The sequence below is a fragment of the Neomonachus schauinslandi genome, chromosome 11 (genome assembly GCF_002201575.2).
Source record: "Neomonachus schauinslandi chromosome 11, ASM220157v2, whole genome shotgun sequence".
NCBI lineage: Eukaryota > Metazoa > Chordata > Mammalia > Carnivora > Phocidae > Neomonachus > Neomonachus schauinslandi.
The window spans coordinates 49,029,565-49,036,144 of NC_058413.1; positions in this window are offsets into that span (position 1 = coordinate 49,029,565).

Here is a 6,580-nt window from a genome sequence, read left to right on the forward strand (position 1 = left end):
ATGTTACTGTAGTTAGCTTCCTCCAGAGGGAGTAATCCAAGAGAGGGCAAAACAGGAAGCAGGAAGTCAGTCACAGAGCTTTCTAAGCCCCAAACTGTGAAACTGTATACCATCAGGTCAGCCATATTCTACGAGTCACAGAGACCAATCTTGATACAGAGGGAGAGGGAACAGGACAAGAATATCATAAGGTGACACCACTGGAGACCATCAATAGGCAAAAAAAGAATTACTGGACATGTGGAGAAAACCCACGGCATGAAAGAAAAAGACGAAGGTAATCCAATGTAAAATATGACTCCAGATAAGCTCAAGAGGGTGCAGGAGAGAACGTTTAAAAACAAAGCAAAAGAAACAAGTTTTTAGAAACATGGACTGGTATCCTTAGATATATTTTACAAGCAGCAGAAAGGGGTGATGGGCCAAAAGAAGATGGAGGGTGGCACAAAAGAAGAAGAGAGTTTTGAAAATAGCATTGCATTAGATGAAGGTATGTACAGGTACTCTTTTCTATTTCAAGGTGGCCTGGAGAGTGGGGCACCATTGACTCAGCTCTAAGAATTGACTAGAGCTCTGAGCATAACTGCTGGAAGGCAGTGTAAGAGATGCTGGCTTCTTGCGTCTTAGAATTAGTGTTTGTGTCTGAGGGTGTTTGCTCTAAGCCCCTCCCTGGAGGTCCTGCAAAACTGCAATTAAAATTGCTATTCATTTTGTTTTCATTAGCTGTGGGTATTATTGGAGTATAAAAGCATGCTTGCTCCATTTCTGAACTTGTAAATATGTATTCCACAACCAAGAGTTAAACATTGAGGATATCTTACTGCTTTTCAGATTAAAGCTGCTATTTCTTTTTCTGAAAATCTATTAACATTTGAACCCCACTTCAAAGTCTTTCTATTTCTACTCTTTCTTTGTACAAATTCTGAAAACTAATGTGTACTAGACGCTGCAGATATAATAATGAGCACAGACATGGAGCTTACAATATACAGAGTAGGTAGGCAATTTTCACTACTTTATCAAAAAGCCTTTGAAGGTGGCAAGTACAAGGAGTTATAAATATATACAGGAAGCGCTCCTAGCCCAGACCTTGGAAATATGCAGTCAAGAAGGGTTTCCTACCTCCCACCTCCCTCTCTATTTGATTTTGCTTCCTAAATATCTCTAAGATCTATCCCAACGTCTTCCTACCACACTGTGTGGCTAGGCCAAATGACTGTCACAGTAGGGACCTAGGGAAGGCTGCCCCAAAATGTACCACATGGCATACTGATTGAATTCAAGCTACTTGGGAAACAGCCAGTACAAGGACACTCAGACCCTCCTCTGTCCCCCTGAAAGTGGGAAATAAATCTCCCTGTACAAGAAGTATAAAGACATCCTTATCACCAGAGATAGGGGCTTTAAAATGGAGAAAGTTGCAGAAGCAAACCTTGGTATTTTTTTTCTAATCTACTACCCCCGGCTAAATTCTGCTTAGAATTCCTTATTAACTAAAGCTCCCAAACACCTGTTTTCTTAAGCCTGTCAATTCCTTATAAATTTATTTTTCTTTGTCTAAAATGTATAAAAACTGCCTGCTTGGGTCATTTCTTTCAGTCTCAATTTCATTACTGGATCTTCCTGCACACATAATAAAACTTTGGTTTGTTTCTCCTAGTAATCTGTCTCATATCAATTTAATTCCTAAGCCAGCTAGAAGAGCTTGAGGGAAAGAAGGAAATTTCTCCCTCCCCTACATCATCAATTGTTTAAACTATTCCAGTAGTCTGATAAATAAATGATCTTTCCTGAACCTACCTTTGTCCCTTTGCAATCTGTTTCCCACACAGCAGCCAGCGTGTTATTGTGAAAACACATTTTATCAGGCCACTTTTCTGTTTAAAATATATCAGTGGCTTTGTAATATAGCTTGAAATCAGGCAACATGATGCCCCCAGCTTTGTCTTTCTTTTTCAACATTTCCTTGGCCATTCGGGGTCTTTTCTGATTCCATACAAATTTTAGGATTGTTTGTTCCAGCACTTTGAAAAATGTCATTGGAATTTTGATCGGGATGGCATTGAAGGTATAGATTGCTCTGGGTAGCATAGACGTTTTAACAATGTTTATTCTTCTGATCCATGAGCATGGAATGTTTTTCCATCTTTTTGTGTCTTCTTCAATTTCTTTCATGAGTGTTCTGTAGTTCCTAGAGTATAGATCCTTTACCTCTTTGGTTAGGTTTATTCCGAGGTATCTTATGGTTTTTGGTGCTATTGTAAATGGAATCATTTCTCTAATTTCTCTTTCTACAGTTGCATTGTTAGTGTATAAGAAAGCAACTGATTTCTGTGCATTGATTTTTTATCCTGCCACATTACTGAATTGCTGTATGAGTTCTAGTAACTTGGGGGTGGAGTCTTTTGGATTTTCCACATAAAGTATCATGTCATCTGCGAAGAGAGAGTTTAACTTCTTTGCTGATTTGAATACCATTTATTTCTTTTTGTTGTCTGATTGCTGTTGCTAGGACTTCTAGTACTATGCTGAACAATAGTGGCGAGAGTAAGCATCCTTGTTGTGTTCCTGATTTTAAGGGAAAGGCTCTCAGCTTTTCCCCATTGAGGATGATATTAGCTGTGGGTTTTTCATAGATGGATTTTATGAACTTGAGGAATGTTCCCTCTATCCCTATACTCTGAAGAGTTGTAATCAGGAAAGGATGCTGTATTTTGTCAAATGCTTTTTCTGCATCAATTAAGAGGACCATATGGTTCTTCTCTCTCTTATTAATGTGTTCTATCACATTGATTGATGTGCGAATGTTGAACCACCCTTGTATCCCGGGGATAAATCCCACTTGGTCGTGGTGGATGATCCTTTTAATGTATTGTTAGATCCTATTAGCTAGGATTTTGTTGAGAATTTTGGAATCCATATTCATCAGGAATATCGGTCTGAAATTCTCCTTTTTGATGGGGTCTTTGCCTGGTTTGGGGATTAAGGTAATGCTGGCCTCATAGAAAGAGTCTGGGAGCTTTCCTTCTGTTTCTATTTTTTGAAACAGCTTCAGTAGAATAGGTATTATTTCTTCTCTGAATGGTTGGTAGAATTCCCCAGGGAATCCATCAGGCCCTGGACTCTTGTTTTTTGGGAGGTTTTTGATCACTGCTTCAATCTCGTTACTGGTTATTGGTCTATTCAGGTGGTCAGTTTCTTCCTGTTTCAGTCTTGGTGGTTTATAGGTTTCCAGGAAGGCATCCATTTCTTCCAGGTTGCTCAATTTATTGGCATATAATTGTTGATAATAATTTATAATAATTGTTTCTATTTCCTTGGTGTTAGTCGTGATCCCTCCCCTTTCATTCATAATTTTATTATTTTGGGTCCTTTCTCTTTTCTTTTGGATAAGTCTGGCCAGTGGTTTATCAATCATATTAATTCTTTCAAAGAACCAGCTTCTAGTTTTGTTGATCTGATCTACTGTGTTTCTGGTTTCTAATTCATTGATCTCTGCTCTAATCTTAATTATTTCTCCTCTAATGCATGGCTTAGGCATCGTTTGTTGTTTTTTCTCTAGTTCTTTAAGGTGTAAAGTTAGATGGTGAATTCGGGATTATATACAGAAGAATGAAACTCGACCATTCTCTAACACCATACACAAAGATAAACTCAAATGGATGAAAGACCTCAATATGAGACAGGAGCCCATCAAAATCCTAGAGGAGAACATAAGCAGTAACCTCTTTGACATCGGCCACAGCAACTTCTTTCAAGATACATCTCCAAAAGCTAATGAAACAAAAGCAAAAATGAACTTTTGGGACTTCATCAAGATAAAAAGCTTCTGCACAGCAAAGGAAACGGTCAACAAAACAAAGAGGCAACCCACAGAATGGGAGAAGATATTTGCAAATGACACTACAGATAAAGGGCTGGTATCCAAGATCTATAAAGAACTTCTCAAACTCAACACCCAAAAAACAAATAATCCAGTCAAAAAGTGGGCAGAAGTTATGAAAAGACACTTCTCTGAAGAAGACATACAAATGGCTAACAGACACATGAAAAAATGTTCATCATCATTAGCCATCAGGGAAATTCAAATCAAAACCACACTGAGATACCACCTTACACCAGTTAGAATGGCCAAAATGGACAGGGAAAGAAACAACAAACGTTGGAGAGGTTGTGGAGAAAGGGGAGCCCTCTTATACTGTTGGTGGGAATGCAAGTTGGTACAGCCACTTTGGAAAACAGTGTGGAGGTTCCTCAAAAATTTAAAAATAGAGCTACCCTATGACCCAACAATTGCACTCCTGGGTATTTATACCAAAGACACAGATGTAGTGAAAAGAAGGGCCACATGCACCCCAATGTTCATAGCAGCAATGTCCACAATGGCCAAACTGTGGAAAGAGCCAAGATGCCCTTCAACAGATGAATGGATAAAGAAGATGTGGTCCATATATACAATGGAATATTACTCAGCCATCAGAAAGGATGAATACCCAACTTTTACATTAACATGGATAGGACTGGAGGAGATTATACTAAGTGAAATAAGCAGAGAAAGTCAATTATCATATGGTTTCACTTATTTGTGGAACATGAGGAATAGCATGGAGGACATTAGGAGAAGGAAGGGAAAAATGAAGGGGGGGGGGGAATTGGAGGGAGAGATGAACCATGAGAGACTATGGACTCTGAGAAACAAACTGAGGGTTTTAGAGGGGAGGGGGGTAAGGGGATGGGTTAGCCTGGTGATGTATATTAAGGAGGGCACGTACTGCATGGAGCACTGGGTGTTACATGAAAACAATGAATCGTGGATCACTACATCAAAAACTAATGATGTATATTGTATGGTGACTAACATAGCATAATAAAATAAAATTTAAAAAATAAAAATAAAATATGTCAGTGGCTTCCCATTGCTCTTTTCTTAAATTTTATTTTAATTCCAATATAGTTAGCATACAGTGTTATATTCATTTCAGGTGTACAATATAGTGATTCAACAATTCTATACATTTTTCAGTGTTAAACATGATAAGTGTCCTCTTGATCCCCTTCACCTACTTCCCCCATCCCCCCAACCAACCCCCTCTGGTAACCATCAGTTTGTTCTCTACAGTTAAGAGTCTGTTTTTGGTTTGTCTTTTTTTTTTTCCTTTTGTTCATTCATTTTGTTTCCTAATTCCACATATAAGTGAGATCATGTGGTATTTGTCTTTTTCTGATTGACTTATTTCACTTAACATAATACTCCCTAGCTCCATCCACGTCATTGCAAATGGCAAGATTTCATTCTTTTTATGAATTAAAAAGTAAATTCCATTGTGTGTGTGTGTGTGTTGTGTGTGTGTATATATATGTATATGTATATATATATATATATATGTATATGTATATATATGTATATGTATATATATACATATACATATATATATATTAAAGATAAATTCCTTAACATGCTCCTCCATCAATCATTCAGCTCAAGCTGCACTGGTCTTTTGCAAACTACAGTCTGCATTCTGGCTGCAGGTTTTTGAACATACCATTTCCTCCTGACTTCAATATTTTCCCTTCGCATCTTTGCTTTTTTTTTTTTTCTATCTTTGCTTTTTTAACTCCACCTCTTTCTCCAAATCCCAACTCCATCATCATTTCCTCAGAGAAGTCCTTCCTGACCTGCTTATGTCCTTGATAACATAAAAAATATCTTATTTTTGTTCTTATAATAACATGCCCTTCTCTCTCATAATACTTGTTCCAGTTGTGGTATTTCTTCTATTTGTATGATTGTTTGACTGACGTCTAGCATCTGCACTAAACACATGCTCCATCAGGTCAGGAACTCTATGAGGAGCAGAGGGAATTGGAGGAAATGAGGCTTGGAAGTTAAGCAAGGGCTGTATCATAAAGACTTGTATGTTAGGCTAGGGAATCTTAATTTGATCCTATGAGCATTTTCCTATGAGCGATGGAGTATCATATTCGAGGTAATTTTAAAATCTTACTCAAAGTCTTGCATTTTACAACAGAAACTGACTTATGGTTATCAGATTAATCACCAGCTCAACAAGTTGTCATTCAACTTGTTATTGAACAACTGAACAAGTTATTAAACAGTAGAGAATTTGAATTTTCTCCCTAAACATGATTCTCTCCTTAAATGGCTCCTAAATTGGAGCTAAATTATGAGATAATAAGAAATCCATTTGTTGGGGCTCCTGGGTGGCTCAGTTGGTTAAGCGACTGCCTTCGGCTCAGGTCATGATCCTGGAGTCCCTGGATCGAGTCCCGCATCGGGCTCCCTGCTCAGCAGGGAGTCTGCTTCTCCCTCTGACCCTCTTCCCTCTCATGCTCTCTCTCATTCTCACTCTCAAATAAATAAATAAAATCTTAAAAAAAAAAAAAAAGAAATCCATTTGTTGTATTCTAACTAAGCATGGTAACTATCTGACCAGAGAAACCAATTCATCCAGAACACACTAAAGGAAACCTTCCTGGTCTGGTAAAGGCAATCCACCAATCTCCAAAGACAGCAGCTGCCTCCTCCACAACTTCCCTCCAGAGTCCTGAAAATCAGGCA